Consider the following 22531-nt stretch of genomic DNA (forward strand, 5'->3'; position numbering starts at 1 on the left):
TCTAATCAATCTCTTTCTGCGGCTCATTTCTTGTCTAAAGAACATTATTCAACCCAAATGATGTCCAAATACCAAGGACACGCGTAAGACACGTGCCCAAATACCATAGACACGCGTAGGACACATGCCCAAATACCATGGACACGCGTCGGACACGTGCCCATATAAAAGTAGAAAGTTAGACACGGCTATATAGATGTCTGACATGTTTAGGCGTGTGCTCGACGAATGTCGGTGTCGGACACGGGACGGCTGATTAAGAGAAGTGTCTGTGCTACCTAGCTTGAACCTTCGTCAGTTTCTCCTAACTTGAGACTCCCGCTTCATCGATCTCCTTCACCTGGCCTCTCAACCACCGATGCTCAACTAGCGCACACCACTCGCCGCTCGATTCAAGATTGCCATTCGATCCTCGACCTGCGTAGCCACCACAGGTTCGCTTTACATGTGATTTTTTGTTTTTCAGATTTTGATTCATATTGGTATTTAATATCTGGGGTTTTCTCATCAAATGGTTGTTCAAAGGTGATTTTATTGATAGTATGATTGGTAGTCTTATTTATGATAAAAAAAACTTGAAGATGGGTTCTATTGATTACTATCGATTCGAATTAGGGTTCATATGATATTGGGGGTTTTTTTCTTCTTACTTGTGCATCTTAGTGGTGTAATTGTAGTACTAATATGTTAGAGAGTACTCTTATTATGTTTGTTTTGATATTGTGATTGAGGGGAAATTGGTTGTAGGGCATGCTATGGGAATTCACCGTCATAATTTAAGGTTATTAGCCTTGTAAGAATCTCATAATTTATTTGTCCTTTTTTGTTTTTGTTTTTTAACTACGGGTGGTCCATCCTATTCACGATGAGACATTCTACTTGACACTCGAACATAAAAAGTTGAAGGATGAATATGGTTGGTTTAGAATGTATAAAAATTGCTTTATGATGATTGTCTTTGATAAAGACTTGTGATTTGCACGATGATGGTAGCTGGGAACTGATAAACACCTAAAGTTGATATCGTCAACTACTTAATGGTTTTTGACTTAATATTATTCCTAATTGGAAATGATAGCTTATTGTTGTAGTAGTTTATTTAAATGCATAGTTATCTGCTCAACAAAGCTCATGTTTTAAAGTCCATGGAAATAATTAATAGAAAAAAGGAGATATTTGGTGATTATTTCGTATGACTTGACGTTATATCACTTGTTTGAAGCATTGCAAATGTGGTTTAGTAACCGAACCCTTAAACATCTCTTATTTTTTAAAAGTACTTAACTCCCTTCTGCTTATATCTCGTAATGCTTTTTATTGGCAGATAGTTTTCATGCAGCATTTACACAATTAGAACAAGAGAGTTATCCTCCTTCGGGAGAACATTTTTCAATGTTACTCTTCTCCTTCACCACTATCAGTCTTCTCCTTCGCTTTCAGACCAGTTATGACCTGGTCTCTAAGGCTACTTAGGAATTAGGACATGTTTCTTAGACGTTTTTTTAGTATAGTGCAAGATCTGATAGTCACCAGCCATGCTCGCAACCAGTTCCTGCTTACAATCGGCTATTTAGCCTAGGAGTTATGATTTTAGAAGCTGTATGGTTAAATTAAGTAGCAAGAATGCCTGGTAAACTTTGTTGATTCAATTGTTTACTTGATTCAGTGTGTTATATGTTCAGACCTTTACTTTATCTTCCGTGGCAGGTAATTGTTTACTTGATTCAGATGGATTATGATTATACTTTTTTTACCTCTTGTGTTTACTGCCAGATCATTTGCAGAGGGAAATTAGAATAGTAAGCAAATCTATGCCAGCATACAACATCAAGCGGCCATGATATCAATTGTAATGTAAGTTATTGCAAAAAAAAGGGCTTTTATTTTATACCATTTGTTTTGCTTGTCATCCTTCTTTGCTATAGGCCCTTGTATTGACTACCATTAAACGCAGTGGTATCCAAAATGCGGCAAAAGTTGTCGTATTTTTTACTTTGCTCTCAACAACAACAAAGGTATAATTTACTTTGATTTTTCTGCTCCAACAGAGTTATGAATATAAATAGGGTTGAGATTGAGTTTGTTATGATGATATAAATATGGTTGAGATTGAGTTTGATATGATGATTAAAGAGAGTTTAACTTTGTATTGATAGTATACAAGTATAGAACTATGTTGCTCGGACTTGGCTAGAAGTATGTGACATGGGGTTTGTGTCCAAGTGCCGTATTTGGTTGTTTTATGATGAAAAATCCCGTTTAGGGTAAAAAATTAAATGTTTGAGTGTCGGGTGTTAGACACGGGTACGTGAGGTAATATTAAGGAGTCTGAGCAAAATAGGTACACAAGAGTCAAACGAGCAGAATGACTGATGCCATAATTCAAAAATGGACTGTTATGGTACTATGATGGAATAGACGAGCTGTTTTGGCTTATTAGGGGTTATCGTGCATTTATCTACTTTGTTATAACAATTTCAAGTTAAAAGTTGATTCGGGGTCTGTAATATAATTGCAAGTCCTACAAATTTTGAGAGATAAATGTTTTGCATATTGCACCAAAGTTCTGTTTATCTTTCTACAGCTATAATGTGACATGATGCTCTGTCATATAATAGCTGCTCATGGATTTCTGCTACTTAAGTAGTGGAATTATATGCCTCTTTCACCGTGATTGTTGACTTCAAATTTTGCAGCCTGGATGTTCAAGTGATCTGTCAGGAGTTCAAACATCAGATGCCCAACTTGTTTATATCACAGTATGACAACTGCACTATTTTTACTTGTGTCTTATGTGCAATTATAGGTTTCTTTTAGTTTCTCATAGCATTTTTATATTTGTATGGTATTTGCATAGTTAGTGCCATCTTTTTTTTCGTGCATGTGGTCTTTAAATTTATTTTATACTGCTGGTATCTCTTATCGAATACATGTTGATCATTTTTAATTTGTGAATGCAGATAACTGGTGCTGACTTGCTGACACAATATGATTCTGAACTTTTTATGGAGCATATTCCTTCTTAGCATACTCCAATTGATAGAACTAAGGAGCCAGCTGCTCGTGTAGATGACTTGAATTTGTTTGTTAGGAAAGACTGGTTTACTTGGATCATGGAGGAATATCTGTAGCTCAGCTATCCGAGTAGAATATGCTTATTTTGTTTAGCTTTGAATATAGGTGTTGATTTGTAATGACAATTGTAGGTTAAACATTGATTTTGTAATTAATTATATTTTAATAAAAAGCATTACATTAAACCGAAAAAATATTGGATTTTTTTCTTTAAAAATTTAATTGAGAAATGGCTACGATTGTTTAAAGAGAACCGTAGCCTTTTATAACCTTATGGCTACGGTTAGTGGCTAATAATCGTAGCCTTAAGTTCACTTATGGCTACGGTTATGAACCGTAGCCTTTTATTCTCCACTTAAGGCTACCTCCTGATTTGCTACGGTTGTACAACCATAGCCTTATGTACATTTTAACCATGGCCATATGTCATTTTTGTACTAGTGTCTGTAAGTTGTAAAGTAAATTCGAGTCATCAAGTATGCAAGGGCGGTCGGTCGGCTGCCGGTGGCTGCCTGGCTGGGCGCTCATTGTAACTCTTCTTCATTTTCTTGCCTTTCTTCCCTCCTTAAGTGTTCCCAGTCGGCTGGGAGTCTTCTGACATATTTCTTCCTTGGGCAAGTGTGGAGGGATCCCAGTCGGCGAACCGGTTGTCGGCCTACCGGTTGGGAAACTCTTCTCAGCAATTCTTCTTCTCTTCTCCATGCTAGCTCTCAACTCCGCCCTTCTTGCTTCATTTAGCCCGTCTCCGCCTCAAGTCCTGCAAGAAGAGATGCAAACCCATAGAACGAGAAATAAGGACACACTATTCAAGCAAAGACATGCAAATCTGTATAGAAACGGACCAAAATGCATAGAGAAGAAGGAAGAATCATGAAAAAATAGATCGATATCAGAACCTCGAGAGAGTACTTGAAAATCAGTGGTGAGACTTCAGGGGGTAGTTGAAAAGGAGAGAGAGTGAGGTGAACTTCGGGTACAAAGTTCGTTTTAAGAGGGGAGACTGCAATACCCCGTGTTTCTAGTCGTACACTCGGCCGAGTACTCGACCGAGTGAGGACTGACTCGAGTGAGTATATCAAATGGACTTTGTACCAACTCCTGGAGTGCGTCACTCAACTGGGTGACTGGTTCACTCGACCGATTGGACCCACACTTGATCAAGTGAATCGAGCACTTGATCGAGTATCTTGTCTCAGACCTAGTTTTACGCTTGTGGGCTTCGTGATGATGGACCTTGGTATATAAACCCCTTTTTCAGATTTTCCCTTTCATTTCTCAACCCTAAACATCTCTAAACTCCCTTTCTACCTTCAAATCCTCTCAAATCACCCCAACAACCTATCCTTTTGGAATCCTACCTTAGCTTGAAGATGTGGTGTCAAAGCTTCATCTTTTCTCATTTCTTTACACTTTTAAGTGTTTATTTACTCTTTTACCCTTTTTTTTTTTATTATTGGTAGTAACCCTAGATTTGGGGATTTTCATGGTTAGTATTAATGAGTAATTATTGTTAGCATTGTGAGTAATTAAGGGGATAATGAGAGGATTTGTGTTGTATAATAGTATAGGGTGTATTGTGATAGTTACTATGTGGTATTATAGGATGAGACGATTTTATGAGACAGATCTTGCTTGTATTGGATTGCTTATTGAGTATGCTAAGAGGTAGGTTTATCTTACTCGGTTTCAATAATGTATGTGTATATTTATGTGTCTTTTACATCATTTGCATAATATGAGTTGTATTGCGTCACATGGTAATATTTGAGGATTTTGGTGAGTCTCTTATGTTGTTGGAAATACATTATAACATTATATTAGTTTATGAGGACTCTAGGAGTCGGACTAATTGAGTAATAGAGGTCCATGGCATGTTGAAGTGTGTATTTCATAATTATTCTTACTTTGATGTGTTGTGTTGCATATTATATCGTTGTGGTTGTTGTTGTTGTATATGCCGAGGACATGGTTGTTGTTGAGGAAACGTAAGACAGTTGGAAGACCGTCTTACGCTTGAGTCGCCTATTGGAGCTTCCCACTCCAAGAGGGATGTACACATTAATAACTTGAGTACGGAAGGATTCGTGTGGCTGAGGCACGACGTCTGACAAGGGATCTAGTTGGCTTCCAAAACCGGTACGTCTGGGCGTGTCTCGGTACCTATTTGTGAGGTGTGGTATCGTGAGCGTGTCCCTGGCACCGGTGGTTGTGGGTACGTCTGTGCGTGTCCCGGTATCGGCGTGGTGATTGTATAATTGTGTTTCATTCATACCATCGGCATGTTTCATATTTACCTATCATGTTATGTCGTATGTCTAATTATTGAAACTGACGTGTTGTGTGTCTGTGTGAATTGTCACCTATTTTCGGAGTGGCCTGTGTTGATCCATATGATAATTTCGATCATATAGGGAGCAGGTTAAGTACATGATGGTTTGATGTCACGCGGGAAACGGGACGAGCATCGGACTTGGAGTCGAGTAGCATAGATATATAAGTTAGATGGTACACAAGTTGTATAATGTCTAGTTCACATTGTTATTCATTTATTCATTCTTTTGTAAATCACTAAACTTGTTATTTATTTAAGTTGTTTCTTAATTGCAACTCCGATTTACCACCTCGGAAAACCGAGATGGTAACATCCTCCCATTACCTTGACTGGTAAGAAGGGGTGTTACATGTATAAATAAGCAAATATTATTATTGTACAAAGCACATTTGACTGAATAAACATATTGATACATTTCCCATATCTCAATTCATTTATGACGTAAACTAGATTCTAATTTAATGGTCGTGTGAAGTAATATAAGAATGGCATACTTAGAGCAATAGCAATAGTGGTTCTTATTCTTGGGGTCTTCAATAAGAACCCAAACTAAAAAGTTCTTCTATTGCAACTACAAGGTTGTTCTTAATTTTAAGAATTAAGTTCTAAAATAAGAACTTGGTTGTTTATACTTGAGAATTTGAGGACCAATAAACATGACTTTGAAAATTGTGAATACCAATTACATATTTACTATTTTTCATTTAAGAACTTTATAAAAATGACATCTATTGTGAATAAAAGTTCTTAAACATTAGAATTATTAAGGAAATGTGACATGGCAAAAGGAGAACTTTATATAAAGTTCTTCTATTGCTATTGTTCTTACATACTTAGTATAGATTATTTCCATTAATTAATCTAAAAGTCGGTGCTCTAATGACCCCCGAAATTGACTCAAGTTTTTTTTTTTTAGGCAACTGTCGAAATTGACTTAATTTGTCATGTTAGGTAACGAAATAAACTAAAAAGTCAGGTTTGCACATTGTTTTTGTTTTCATCCAAAAATTCCATAATAACATCAATAAGACATTGACCAATGATGAACATATGTGAGCTGCCTGAAGATTGCCTTGCACAGTATTGTCTCAGACATCCCCAAGCGACGTCATCCGATCGTCGGCAGTGTCAAAGCAGTTCTTATCGGTCTCGAAATCCGACATCGCCTGGGATAAATTTGTGCCATCTAATTGCGTTGATATCATCTCCCGGTCATCTTCTTTGATTCGTGATTATCAGTTTGATTCCAAAAAGGACCTCTTCCTTCACCTTTCTCACCATCCTATATTGTTGGAGAATATCACTAAGGTACGTGCTCAATCCCCCAATCATTTTTCTATTTTGGTAGACTCAACTCGAATAATCTGACTTGAGAGTTAAGACCATTCTATATTTGATATGAATAATCAGGGGCGGAGCCAGAATTACAAACCTTGGATAGCAAAAATTTTATACAGTGACTGCAAAAACTTGTATTACTAGCAAAATTTTAATATCTTGTGTAGAGCCGTCCTATATAAAAATTCGTAGAAAACGGATTATTTATAACTGCTTTTTAAGAGTTTGTGATCATCTAAATTTTCTAAATTACAATTTCTATCTAATATTAGATTTTTGTAAATGCTTAAGACTTGCAAATGGAATAATATAGGAGTCCATCATGATTAATGACGAAGCTATAAATTTCTCACAACTGCCAATGCAAGGGAGCATATATAACCACGAAGTTAATTTTGTTGTGAGATATAACTATGAAATCAATGAGTCAGATAATGGAGCTTAACATAAAAACATAATTTTAAAATTTTCAAGATGGTCTTATCTAGAGATGGTCATTAGCATGGGCTGACCCGACCCGACCCTCCCTTGGCCCGGGCATGGCATGGGTCTTAAATTTCCAGCCCGACCTGCCCTTGGGCCGCCATTTTAGCAAACAAAAAAAAAAAGAAATTTGGTTAGGCCCGTCAGCCCGGCTCGCCCCTCCCCTTGGCCCGGGTCAAGCATATCCCAGCTCGGCCCGACCTGGCCAAGCTCGCCCCTCCCCCTGGCCTGGCCTGGGTCTGACCATGAGAGCCTGGCCTGCCCCCGGTCAACCCGGCCCAAGTACAGGTCTAATCTTATTCAGTGAGACTGTTCGTTTTTGCAAAAAAAAAAAAAATTCGTTTACTTGTCTTATTTATAAAATGACACTGTCTCACGTAATATTTATCACCTAAGATAAGTAGTGAAAAAGTCAAGATATTGACACATAAAATTCTTTCTATGCCCAAGTCATTTTTTACAAATTACTAAGTTTAAAAACTTTACACCAGAATGAAAGATTTTTTTGTTTAGTTCTTAACTAGGACTCGCTATTAATTATCTTATCTCCATCAACCTACTAGTTTTAAGCCCGTGCAACAAGATTGCACGGGTATAGTATATTTTTTAAAGTAACCGTGTCGTTTAATCTATCATAATAACTACGAAGTACTTTTTATCATAAGTAAATGCACAAATATTGAAAACAAAACGATTATAGTTCACTATGTTCGATAGAATGAAATACTTTTTAAAATTAAACTTATAGAAGTACTCGTTTACATTAGTATTTAACTTGTTTTCATGTATTTTAGATCTTAAACTTCTAGATCTAGTGAATATATGATCACTAAAATCTCCAATTTTTTTAAAAATTAAAGTAAATTAAAAGCTAAATATTTGCATGAGATGTTAATTTTTGTCGATTATATTAAAAGCTAAATATTTGCATGAAATATTACTTTTTTTGTTGATTATATTGTACAAATATAGGATGTGTATTATTTTTCGATTTTTGTCTTTCAATAATTTTCTTGGTTTATAATTTTTTTTTCCATTTTTTAGGGCCTTAAAATTTCAAAACCCGTACAAAATAAATTCATTAAATCATCAAATTAATCATTCATATATATAGAATGGAATAAGAGAGAGAGAGAGAGAGAGAGAGAGAGAGAGAGAGAGAGAGAGAGAGAGAGAGAGAGAGAGAGAGAGAGAGAGAAAAAATAATTAATTAGAGAAAGAAGGAGAGCGAGTAATTAATTAGGAGTAGAAATGATGGTGGGTCCATTTGCTTTTTCATTTCCTTAAACTCATCAACCAATAGAAAGTTTAGAAAAAACACATCTTTTATACTATGTAGATTTTATTTTTTGGAAAGTAACAAAGAATTTGGTTCTTTTTTTTTTTTTTTTTGAGAAGAACACCCGAAGGTATTAGCTATATAGATAAAGCATCAAAACGTACAGCCTCAACCGCGGCCGGAGGCAAAGAGTTTGACCAAATACGTTTACCAACTAATCTAGGTTCGATGTGCGCTAGAGCATGTGCCACACCATTATTGTTTCTACGAGTAAAAGACCAAACAATGGACCTAAACGAATTACAAAGAAATAAAATATCGTCAAGAACTTTATGGAAAAAACTCCGGCCTTGCTGTTTCGTCTTCAACGCTTCCACCACATCCTGGCAATCGCTCTCCACCACCACTTGGAGATGACCCCTCTGCTTAGCTTCCACCAGGCCATCGTAAACCGCCACTGCTTCAGCTATTCTTGGTTCCCAAACTTGTTCCTTCCACTCCGACAGGCCCCAAAGGACTTTCCCTTCCTCATCCCGACAGACCGCTCCCACACTAGCTCCTAACCCCTCCTTAGCTCCGGCATCGACGTTAACCTTCACAAAGCCCGCCTGGGGTGCTATCCACTTCTCCCTCACCGCTTCTCCCATACTTCTCTCCACTCCAGGCCCACGGCGCTGCTTCCCCCACCCCGCATTTTCAGTTTCTTCCATAACATCCCGTACCCTTCGAATGACTTTCCACGGGTCAGGTGTCACTGATTCGAAAATATTTTTGTTTCGATGTTCCCACAACGCCCAGCACCCCACCATCAGCCACCCACACTCCGCAGTCCCCATGTCCTTCCACCTAGCCTTTACCCAGTCACGAATGCTCCTTCCATCCTCGTTATCCGCATCCCCGTCCAAACCCAATTCTTCCCAAACCCGATTAGCAACCCAACAATCAATAAATAAATGACGACTCGACTCAGGACAAGATTGACACAAAGGACAAAGAGAAGACTCACCTCCCAGTCGACTTGCTAAGTTCGCTCCGGTTGCTAAGGCTTCATTTTGCCGCACGATTGCGAAAGAAGAGCTTTACTCGGGGCCAAACCGGGACCTTCCAGAGCCTATTCCAGAGCCATTTCTCACGCTCCCAATCCGAAGTATCTCCCATGTCAAAATTTTCCCCAGCTAGGAGTTTATAGGCCGATTTAACCGTATATTCTCCATATCGATCCGCTTCCTAATACCAAGTATCCGCCATCCTATTATCACTCAGCCTAATATTCGCAATTCTCTGGGCCTCGAAAGGAAGAAACAACTCATTCAGCTTGTCCCTACACCAGTCCCCGTTCTCGCTAATCAGCTCAGCCACCAACATATTATCATCACCACTCACACATGGCGAGATAACTCTCCCCGTCTGCGTACCAGGTATCCAAGCTTCTTTCCAGATCCGCGTGCTAGCACCGTCATTAATCCTTCGCCTCAACCCGCACCTCATCACTGCTTTAGACTCGAAAATATCTCGCCACGTATAACTTGAGTTGTGGCCCAGCTGAGCATCCGCAAATTCATAGTTTGGGAAGTATTTGCCCTTAATGACTTTTGCCCATAACCCCTCCCCATGGACCGTGAGCCTCCATGCTTGTTTCCCGAGCAAGGCTTGGTTAAACAGACGAAAATCTCTAAACCCCAGCCCTCCCTTACATTTTGGCAGACATAACTTACGCCACGCTACCCAAGCCATCCCCCGCTTTCCTTCCTCGTGACTCCACCAAAACCGAGACAAAATAGAGCGTAGCTCATCGCAAAAGTTGTCGGGAAGTTTAAACACACTCATAACATAGGTAGGGAGTGAATTGGCCACTGCCTTTAAAAGAACCTCCTTACCCGCTCTAGACAAGATTTTCCCGCGCCATCCTTGAAGTCTTTTGCTTATTTTATCCCGAATGATGTCCGTGATAGCCTTCTTCGACCTCCCCACCACAGTAGGGAGTCCCAAACAGCGTGCTTGCTCAGCTACTTCCACCATGCCCAAACTGCCCACCACGTCGCTTCTCCTTGTAACCGGTACTCCCCTGCTAAAAGACACCGTCGTTTTCTCCAAATTGACAAGTTGACCCGAAGCCTCCTCGTATTTTTGTAAAATCCCACGCACCACATTTGCCTCTTGCAGCGTAGCTTTGACAAAGAATATTGAGTCGTCGGCAAATAAAAGATGTGATATCTCTGGCGCAGCTTGGGACACCCGAATACCGCTCAATGCCTTAGCTTCCACCGCTTTCCTCATCATATTAGACAAGGCCTCCGCACACAGAATGAATAAGTACGGGGATAAAGGGTCGCCTTGTCTTAAGCCCCGTGACGGACGAAATTCTTCAGAAGGTGAGCCATTAATGAGAACCGAAAAGGAGACCGATGAAACACAGTCCATGACCCTAGCCGTCCAACCCGCATCAAACCCCATAGTATCCAAGACTCGTCTAAGAAAAGTCCATTCCACCCTATCATAGGCTTTCGCCATATCAAGTTTAATAGCTATATAGCCTTCATGTTGTCTGGCATTCTTCATGTGGTGGAACATTTCAAAAGCGATTAGAATATTATCTAAGACCTCGTTTAATAAGAACCAAGTTTTTATTTTGACAAACCCAATACCATCCACAATGGGAAGAACTTTATTTTTTTAAATTCTTATTAACAAACTTAGGCCTCGTTTGGTTGATAAAAGAATTAAATTGATGTGTTAATTTGCAATGCATGGGAGTTTAATTCCTACTAAAATTCACGTGAATTACAATAATCCGTTTGGTTGCCATGTTGGAGTAAGAATTTCCAATGCCCATGAGAAGGGTAGGTAATTAAATTCTCCCTTCATGTCGGAGTTGAAAACTCCTACGAGTTTTAAACTTACCCATTTTACAAAAAATGGGGTAACCAAACAACTTCTAAAAATCCATGGGAAAGGGATTCTAGAATTCACATGAATTGGATGAGCAACCAAACGGGGCCTTAAAAATAAGAATTTCCATTACACTTGCTTTAGATGATTAAAGGAAATTTTGAAATATGAGAATTTGGGTTCATTTATGGCTGACATTACTTGAAAATGTTTTTGTTATACGAGTACTTTATTCATTGGAAAGTAATGGTAATCATGTCAATTCTTATATCCTACATATGTGTGTAGGATACTCTATACTCCCTCCCACTCCCTACCTAGGTAGCACCAAAACAGACACGGACACGGACACGGACACGACACGGACACGTGATACGGCATCCCATGAAATTTAGGACACGGGACACGCTATTTAAATTTAATAAAAAAAATATTTTATGGTTATAAATAACGTATGATTTTATTATTGTAATGTATTTGATTCTAAATTTAGTGTATTTGATACTAAATTTAGGTAACTGAAGGTAAAATTCGACCTTAACTATAACTAATTCTAATTTTTCACCCAAACAAATCTTTTAATCAATCCTTTTTGAGAGTTTATTCCTCGTGTAAATTATAACATGTTTAGGCGTGTGTCCGACGAGTGTCGGGTGTCCGAGTGTCCGACACGGTGTCGGACACGGGACGGCTAATTAGGAGGAGTGTCCGTGCTACCTAGCTCCCTACTCCCCACTCATCCTCAATTTCCTCTTTATTTATTTATTTTTTAAAACAAAAAAAAATTTCCACTTTTAAGAAGCAGTTATCACTATCATATTCAGTTTAAGTGTTTTGTAGTGTTGCATTCACGATATGACACTATCATATTCACTTTAATTTTAGTGAATATGACAATGTTGTATAATGAATATGTACTTTATAATACGATATTTACAATATAAAACTATTATATTGACTTTTAGTTTAGTGAATATGACAATGTATTTTGATGAATATGTATTATGTAATGTGATATTCATCACATGCCTCTATTATATTCACTTTCAGTTTAGTGAATATGGTATTATAGTTTAGCGAATATGACTCTATTTGTTCAAATATATTGAACAATGACGATCTTGAACGTTTTATTTCATATCAAAACCGCATAATACAAAAAACTTAAAGGAATACAAATAATTATGTGATATGATATGAATATGTCAATTACGTGATGTGAATATATGAGGAAATCAAAATAAACAATAAAATATATCAAATATAATCTCTATTTGTAGAGAAATATAGTATTTTTTTATAATCTTATAATTTATTAATTCTATAATTTATTTATTATAAGAAAAATGTATTAGCAGAGAGTACCATCCACCATATTCCTGGGTGCATGGTATAATTTACCATGTAATTAATGCATGAGGTAGCAAGTGAACAACTTTTTAATTAGTATTTACTTTGTACCGGCCATTTGTTTTTGTTTACCTATTATTATATGGAAAATTAGATGGCGCCACCGGATGATACTCAAATTGGGTGCCACCGAGGGTATTATCGTAAGTTATATAGGTATTTTCATTTCCTTCTCCTAAAATTTAAATTTCAAACTAATAATAAAAAAGGGTATTTAGGAATTTGGCATTTCATAATTACGGAGTAATTGGTAAATAGTAAAAAAATCACTTGGATTCTTCCTAATATTTTGCCACTTTTGAAGGAAAAGATTAGAAGTTACAACAAACAAAATGTTTATCGAGGAACATCTAGCTTGATGAAAATGATATTACACCATGGGTTTTAATTGTGACAATAGACATAGCTACGTTTCTATACAAAGTAACATGGTTTCACTTGTGCGGGTGACAAGGCCATGCTCGGTGGTGATAATCGTGGTCGTTTCAACCGAGGCTATAGTGATGTGATAAAGTCATGGTTGTTTTGTGAAGAACGAAAGATGGTAGCTTAGTGATTGATGAGATAGTAAACAAGGAAGCACACTGGCAAAAATTTGCCTAAATTAATTTGTCAAGGTCAAGCTTGTGTCCATTCTACTTCGACTTGTCTCTTTAGGAGACATATGAAGAACACAATACAATGATGAAGAAGCATAATTACCGATGAAGATAATTTAGTATAAATTAGGTTAATATTGAATAAATTGTTTTGATAAAATTTAGTTTAGTTAAGAGTAATAATTTAATTGAATAAATCTGAATACATATAAAATTACGTACCTACCCTTAAAATTTTGGCGCAAAAACGAAAATTAATATTTTTTTTCTTTTTTTCTTTTTATTTAATTATGGTGGTACCGAATTAAAATTTTGCCTCAAAAACGAAAATTAATATTTATTTTTCTAATTTTCTTTTTATTTAATTATGGTGGTGCCGAGATTCGGTACCACCCGGTTGCGCCCTATCGCCATCCTTATTATATTAACGAGTGTCTTAATTATTTGTTTACCTTTTTATATTGAGAATATTTTTCAAGGGCAATTTGATCATCCACATACACTATTGTCCATTTATCATCCAACAATGTCACCCCTAAATAGTCATCTTCCCTCTCCTTAGTCTTTGTGATAAAAATCAAAGATAAACAAATAACCAAAAGAAAGGGAGTTATTCTCTAAACGTTAGAATAACAACAGCTACCCTTTGTTCCTTAGTAGATCCGTGCTTGTGAATAACCACTTTTTGTTGCTCCCTCTAACATGTAGACAATGTAGTTCATGATCATGGATGAGCGGATTAATGGGATCGAAAAGGGGTAATAGTCCATTAGTAATGTGTATAGAGCATTTCTAATAGTTGCGCAAAAGGACTTGTTTTCAATTTAAGAAATTGCAAGCTAATAGCTCAACCATTGAAATTGTCCATGTAGATTAGTTTTGCTCAAATAATTTTGAGCTAGTAGCTCTAACTACTTGTTTAAATGGGCCCACAAGAAGAACGTAGCTAATAGGAAAATAGTGGTCTTATTTATAAAGTTTTAATTTTATATTTAGAAATTAAGAATTGAATAAATAAATAGTGTGTTAGGTGAATCTCATCAAGCTAGTAGTAAATTGGATTCACCATTAAAATAAATTGTAGCATGAAGTTGTTGTAGCTCAAAAAAATAATGTGGCAAAGTAAGCTAGTTACCATTCGAGATGCTCTTATGAGCCAAATTAGCTTAGATTAGGTAAGTTATTTCGAGTGTCTTCACATTTTTTTAAAAATAAAAAAATTGTTTGAAAACACAAATTCACATTCAAAACGGGTGTCCATGTAATTGGAAAACATTTTCACAAGTATACCTGTTTTAGGTGATACGTATGAGGAAAACCTTTTCTATTTTAGATAATGGATAAAGAGATTAAAATTGGTGTGAATTATATACCCTATATGATGTCTGACACGCCTAAAACGTCGCTATAAAATACGGTCAAATTAACAATTTATAAATCACACTTAATACTAATTAACACTAATTATAAAACAAGTAAAGTAGTAAGAAGGGGATCATACCCAAGAGAAGGGGGGTTTTGTATTCGGTTTCCAACTATACAATTAGAACAATTGTAACTAATTAACAAACAAGTATGTCAATAAAGGAGAGAGGGCTGGGGGGAGGGTGTTTCAAATATAACAAAGCAAAACAAAATTCAAACAAGAGTGAGTAGCAAGTAGCAAGCAAATCGATTTTAAGATGGAAAATTATCAAATATTGAGAAAGACTTAACCCAACTCAATAAAGTGAGACACTTTAGTTGATCCTTGACACAATCAATCTTTTAACTAATATTATTGCCCTATTAGTGAGATAAAATCTTCAAATTCCCTAATAGAAGCCAACAACAAGGAATTCACAATTAGCAATTGACCCAACTTAATAGTTGCCCTAGTGGAAATCACACACATAGAGTAGTTAACATGAAGATGAAGCAATATGAATCTAATAGGCGCAATTACTCACATTGAAAACACAATTAATGAGTAATCACAAATTTATGTCTCAATTGTTAATTAAACCAAGAAGAAATCACATTCATTAGTCTAATAACAAGTTGTTGCAAGATGAAATTACAAGAAAATCACACTTAATAAACCCAACAACAATAAATTAAGGAACTTGATTTAGTTATGTAACAAGGAAATCACACTTAATTACTACCCCCTCCGATCCAGGCAGATGTAAACATAAGCAAAAAGTGGTTATTTAAGAAAAGGTGGAAAAGTGAGGGGTAAAGTAGGAAAAATTGATTGGGGCGACATGGGTTGAGGTGGATTAAATAAATAGTTGGTGAGTGGGTGGTAAAGTTATAAATCGGTAGTGGATGTAAGGGTAATTTAGTTATTTTTCATGCCAAATATGGTATGTTACCATTGGTGTGGTTCATCCATTTTAGGTAAGTGTTACCATCTGTCTGACTCGGAGGGAGTATAATCAAACAAGGATTCAAAAATTCAACAAATAAAACACAAGAGATTAATAGCAATAACGAAAATTAAGGAAAGATTAGGGTGTCTTATAACCAAAGATTACACCTTTGAGTTGGATTAAGAAAATGAGATTAGTTCTCCATGCTAGATCTAAAACCCAATTAAAAAATGATAATTCTTTAAATTACAAATTGATTCCACAATAAAGCCAAAGATTATGAAAATATAATGGCATCCATCTATATATAGTCCTAAGATAAGAAGAATTAATGAGACTTAAGATAGAAGCAAGCTCGTAACAAAATTGCGGAAACCCAGTAAAATCGCACGATGCGATTTTCTAGGTAAGAAACTTGCACGGTGCGAGTTCTCTGCTGGACTTCCGCCTTCAATTCTTCCTTTGATTGCTTCTTGAAAGGGTTCTTCAATGTCTCTTTGATGCTTGTTCCTTGCCTTCCTTTGGTGCTTCTCTGACCCTTAAGTACCTTCAAATCCGCCTTGAAGTTCCTTGTTAAATGTAGTAACACTTGGGATTGGTTAAAGAACATTAAAATGTCCAAAAACCGCCTCCAAATGCCACTATTTGAGCTCCAAACGCATCGATATGTAGGTAGAAATAGGAGCTCTCAAACACCCCACACTTAGCCCTTTGCTCGTCCCAAGCAAACTATAGTAAAGCTCATCACCGCTAGGCTAAAAGGAAGCATGGGTATGCTCAATCAATTCTCCTCCCTTCTCTCATGCACTCCCTTCTTATATCACCCCCATCAAAGCACATGGTCACTTTCTATTAAGGCACCATCATAGCAAGTAAGTGACCCAAATACCTCCAAATAAAGTCTGTCTTCCCTCACGCGCACTCCTTACGCCTTCCCTCATCTAAGATGTTCCTAATTCCACCGATTCATTCTTCATCAACTTATCACAACACTTCACTATTCTCCTTATTTATCCCCCTTATCACTCCATTCATGTGAAACTCAAGATTACCTATCTTTACAACACCTCAAAACTTAACAATGTGACAACCTCAAAAACCTCCAAAACTAACTCAACACAATGCTAACGATTCCTCAAACAACCACCAATCCCACTCATTCAAACATACACCAAGTGTACCAAGCACTAGTTACAAAATAGGCCTCCAAATCCCCCATCTAGCCTTGATACACCATAGCCTACCCTTCCACCAATCTTGGGTCTATTCCACTTAAGTCACCAATACCATGTAGGAAGTAGTACGATATGTGACAAGAATTGATAATTTCATCATTTTCATTTCTTTCTTTCTTTTCCTAATTCTCTCATTTTGCCTAAACCGTCCGCTCTTGCGGGTTTTCAGCTTAGCATTTTTCCTAACTCTATCTCTCGTGGCCCGCATTCATTTTTTCATTTTGTCCGGAGCGCCCTTTCGGGTTTTCACTTCGACCTCGGCCACTATCCCACTTTTTCCTAGGATGCCCTTTCGGGTTTTCATCCTAGCTGGGTTTTTTTTTTCTTTTCATTTTTTCATTTTTTTTTTCAAATGAAATGTATTACTGATCGGAGCCATTTGGTGTTCACAATTAAACATATGTGGTCGTTGGTCAATGGTCGATACAAAACACAATTTATACTTCACAAACAACTCTACAATTAGTAAAGAGGCAAGTAAAGGTCGGATCCCAAGGGACGGGTATTGAAATGAGAATTCTATTGTAACTAGTAGTGTCTATGGGTGTCACAAATTGGGTTGATGTAGAAGGTTACTAAACTAAAATAACAATGAAAATAAACTAGCAAGATGAATAAAATAAGGGGTGTAAACAATTGATTAAAGGCACTAGGGTGTCATGGGTTCATAGGGGAATCATGGGATATGATCATACAAACATGTTCTCAAATTATAAGCAAGCAATTATTGTTGTGATGGATTGAGTTGGGTTATATCTTACAATCCTAGGAAAGTTTGGGTCCCGGAGCCGAATCGATTAGATTGTACAACACCTACAAGTCGACTTAATCTTTCCTACTCAACACATGCATGGTCTAACAAGACTCGAGTTGGGTTATGTCTTACAAGTCTCATTGAAAAGATAGAAGATGATAGTAAATGCAAGGATTCATAGGCTTAGCATTTCATCAAATATAACATGTGCATGTATTAAGATCAAAACAAGCAAGCAAATAAGATTATGAAAGCATATTAATTTAAGCATGAATCATTCCCCATGTTGGTTTCCCTAATCACCCATTAAACCCTAGCTAAGAGACTACTCACTCATTGTCATGTTGATCATGCTAGCAAGGTTGTCAATCATACTAACAATATGAAACATGATGAATAAATGAAAGCAATTAACAATAATTAAAAAGGGATTAAGAGATTATACCTACTAATGATTCCAAAATAATAATGCAAAGAACAATAGAAGAACTTGATGATTGATGGAAGGTTGTCAATCTCCCAATAAACCCAATAATCTTCTAATTACCCAAAATAAATGAAGAACAAGAGAGAGATTAAAGAACTAAAACTTGGATTAAAACTTGATTAATATTTGATTACAATATTGAAGAGAGATTTGATTGATATTAACTACTCTAATTATTGATAAGAAGAACATCCTCCTTTAATTAGACTAATGGGGTATTTATAGTGAAAATTAGGGAGGATGCATTAGGGTTAACTAAGGGCTAAACTAGTAATTACACTTTTTAAGTTGAGCAAGGAGACTCCGGTATTCTCCGAGAGAAGGGCTTCTCTTATCGTGGCTTGAAGAATGAAAACGTCTTTGTCATCGCAATCCGTGCGGATGGGAGTCGGGACGTGCGGATGGGAGCTGGAGAATCCGAGCGGATTCTTGGGCAAGACGCTCGGATTGGCGAGGGGAATCCGAGCGGATTCCTTTGAGGGACGCTCGGATTGGGCTTGGCGGACGGACGGATTGTGTACAATCCGTTCGGATTGTCTGGCAGCATCTTTTCTTCTTCTTTTCTTCCCTTTTCTTCATGAATTCCTTGGGGATTTCCTTGGGGACTCAAGGATCCTTTTCTCAACATTGCTCTTCTACTATGCTATGTACAAAGGCCTTCTAGTCTTGTCTCTCCTTGATGCTTGGTCATTGAATACGATCAATTTAGCCTCGTTTTGCCATGAAAATGCAAGATTCTTACTCCTTTCCTACCAAGGGATCAAAATCTCAAAGAATATGCAAAACAAAGAACTAAAGATAAGAAATGACCCAAATAGGCACTAAAAAGCATGGAAACAATGGTAATTCGGGGCTAAATATGCGCCAATTATGGTCACATCAATTACATGGAATGAAATATATACAATATATTACAAATTACCAACCCATGTCCACCCCACACTTTGTTTTTTACTTTGTCCCCAAAGTGTAAGGTGAACACCCATCTCCCGACTCAAGAGTGTGAACTTGAGGCACCCTCATTTCCCGGAGTTCCTCCTCTTCTTTTTGCTTCTCTTTGTCTCCTATATCTTGTCATCTCAATATTGGTTTCATTCATCTCCCTCTCTCCATATCCTTGATATTGTTTTGGAAAATTTATCATATTTTGATCATTCATTGCCACCACCATATCAAAGGTTGCTCTTTGGACATAACACATCTCCTCCATGTCCTCTTGATAATGGTGGTAGCGGAGCTCATTGACTCCCCATCTAGCATTTTCCGCAAGTTGGAATCGGGAAACGTTTGTCTCAAGGTTGGTCAACCGGTTAGTGACACCCGATTGCCAAGTTTGGAATTCCTGGTAGTTGAATTGGTTTGGCAAGAAAGGTTGTTGTTGGCATTCTTGTTTCATGGGTTTTAGTGAGAAATGAGGTTGCTCATGTGCAACATTGGATATGGGTTCATCAAAAGGAGCGTCTCCATATCGCAAGTCACCATAAGTTAAGCCCCCTCCAAATTGTTGTTGCTCACCACCTCCCTCCCCTTCATCCTCCGGTTCAACTACATGGTCTCTATCAACCCACAAATCCACAAAGTCATCATCGGGAGGCATATAGAAGTCTTGGGCACTTCCTCAACCCAAAGGGGAGGTAGGGTGATGGGACAAGTACATGTATCTTTGTGGCTTTTGGCCACCCATATACCAAATCACATGGAGGGGATTTATACTCAAAACCTCAAGCGTCCCCGCCTATGTTAAATACTTAGCATTATAAAGGGTTGCGCCATCAAGTTCCCAAGCACCATTCAAGATTGGTACTCCCTTTTTGGAAACGATTTTCTCAATCATCCCTCCAAAGAAAATTGTGCCTTTGTTGTCTTTTTGCAAGTCTAGACATCCCTTCATAAATAATTCCGCCCAATCCGGTACCACCCTCCCTTCCGGAGTCATAGATAATAAGAACTTGCATTGTAAGTACCGCATTTTTTTGGCTCGGTTTGGACTAGGTAATTGGTTTTAATGTGTCGGCTTAAAATCGGAAGAATGGGGTGAGGGAGGGTTGTATTTTTGGAATTCTCGTGTCTAAGGTCCCCCGTGATGCTATGGCAAAAGTCATTCATTTTTTTCTTGTCAAGTGGTAGGGGTTTGGGCATTTTGGTTATGTGGAGGGCTTCTCTCACTTCATCATAGGACAAGGTATGGGTAACTTTGTAAGCCTTAATTTGATTCCCCGGGAGCTTCTCCTTCCCAAGGTCACCATCTCTAAATACGAAAGAAACTCAAGGGTGACACCTTTCCATGTGCTCTCGGGTTCCCTAATTGAGGTCTCTAACCCAACATTTCCAAGAAGTTGTATAGTCAGGGGGAGCATTCCCAACTCCTCAATGGTGTCCCGATGGAGAAACTTGGTCACCGCTACGGATGACCGTGACTCAAACTTCTTCCATGTTTGGAGTTGCTCCCCACGCAACCCCTCCTTTTCCAAGTATTCTCGGTCTTCGAAACTCGAGGCTCCCCTGGTTCCCTTTGAGGAGGAAGCCTTGGATGCTTTGGTCTTTACCATTGTGCTCAAATTTTTCAGACAACACACAAGCTTTTGATGAGATTTTTGGTTGGGGAATTTCAACAAACACCTAGTATGCACTACTTTGAGTAGAGTGCTAACTAGTTATTTGCTATTGTAAATTCACCCCAAAGGTTTAGAAATTAGTTAAGAACTAACAACAACAACAATTTGATAACAAATTTCGAAAATTATTTAGTAAATTTCGAAAATTTTCAGTCTTAAATTGACAAGAATAAGAATAAGGTGTTATACCTCCCTTTGATTCTGGTGGTTGTTGTTGGATGATGATAGAGTCGAAATAATGCCCCACTAAGCTCCTTACCCAATTGAATACCAAAAATCTTCACAATCTTGGACAAAATCGAACCCCTAGGTCAATTTTCGATTTGACTTATGCACCTAATTTCTGGAATTTTTCGCCCAAATTGATGTTGGACCAAGCTTGTTGATTAATCCTTGATGTTTTGTGCTTGAAATTGTTGAGTTGAAGTGGATTTCAAGGAGGAATTTGAGTGGGTTAGGGTTTGGTGTATGAAGAAAGAGATTGAAGATGAGAATTTGGGGAAGAACAAGGGGAAGTGTTGAACAAATGGGAGTATGAATAACATAACCCATATTTTTCGCACGGTGCGAAAAATTGGTCTGGAAATTAGCACCGTGCGAATTTGCTGCTGAATTCGGTTTTTTTGTTCTTCAATTTTTCCCATACTTAACCAAATTTTCTCACTTTTCATGCTCCTTTTCTTCACTTCATCACCTTGAGTTGGTAATCTACACACTAACTCACACATTAACCTATTTTAATATGACATTAACGATAATTAAATACACGCGAATTAAATTAAATATGCAAACAATTAAAAATGCAATGTAATTTACACAATTAATTATGCAAAGAAATGCGATAATTAACCATGAATTACACTAAATGCTAGAAAATTAAATATGCAAAAGAAGGTAATATTTACAAATGTTTGCCGTTTATTTAACATCGATGGCTCGACAAGGTTACACTTCTCGCTTAATCTTCATAAAAAGGATCAACAAGGTGTAGTGTTTCCACTTCACTCACTTCAATACCTTCATGATAATGCTTACGTCTTTGTCCATTCACCTTCAAGACTTTCCCGGCCTTTGGACACTTAATTTTTATTGCCCCATGAGGGAAAATTCTCACCACCACCTCATAAGGTCCCATCCATCTAGAACGCAATTTTCCCGAGAAAAGTCGAAGACGATTTTGAAAGAGTAAGACTTTCTCTCCAACTTGAAACACTCTTCTTGAGATCATATTGTCATGTCATGCTCTTGTCTTTGCTTTATAAATCAATGCACTCTCATAAGAATCATTTCGGATATCCTCCAATTCATGGAGTTGGAGTTTCCGATGTAAACCCGCTTCATCCAATTGTAAATTGAATTACTTGATCACCCAATAAGCCCGATGTTCAAGTTCCACGGGTAAGTAACATGGTTTCCCAAAACTTAGGCGGTAAGGGGACATACTGATTGGTGTTTTGTAGGCCATTCGATATGCCCACACAGCATCGTCCAATCTCAAACTCCAATATTTTCTATCGGGATTTACCGTCTTCTCTAGGATGGCTTTGATCTCCCTATTAGAAACCTCGGCTTGACCGTTGGTTTGAGAGTGATATGCCGTAGATACCTTATGAATGACTCCATACTTTTTTAGCAACGCTCCAATGGCCTTGTTGCAAAAATGAGTTCCACGGTCACTTAT

At 37.5% G+C, this 22531-nt stretch overlaps 1 pseudogene; it reads left to right on the forward strand.

The window, feature by feature from the left end:
- Positions 1 to 6446: 6446 nt before the first annotated feature.
- LOC141643560 (putative F-box protein PP2-B12) overlaps positions 6447 to 22531 on the forward strand; it is a 53785-nt pseudogene continuing 37700 nt past the window's right edge.

Source organism: Silene latifolia, chromosome 1 (genome assembly GCF_048544455.1).
Source record: "Silene latifolia isolate original U9 population chromosome 1, ASM4854445v1, whole genome shotgun sequence".
In the NCBI taxonomy this organism is placed as follows: domain Eukaryota; kingdom Viridiplantae; phylum Streptophyta; class Magnoliopsida; order Caryophyllales; family Caryophyllaceae; genus Silene; species Silene latifolia.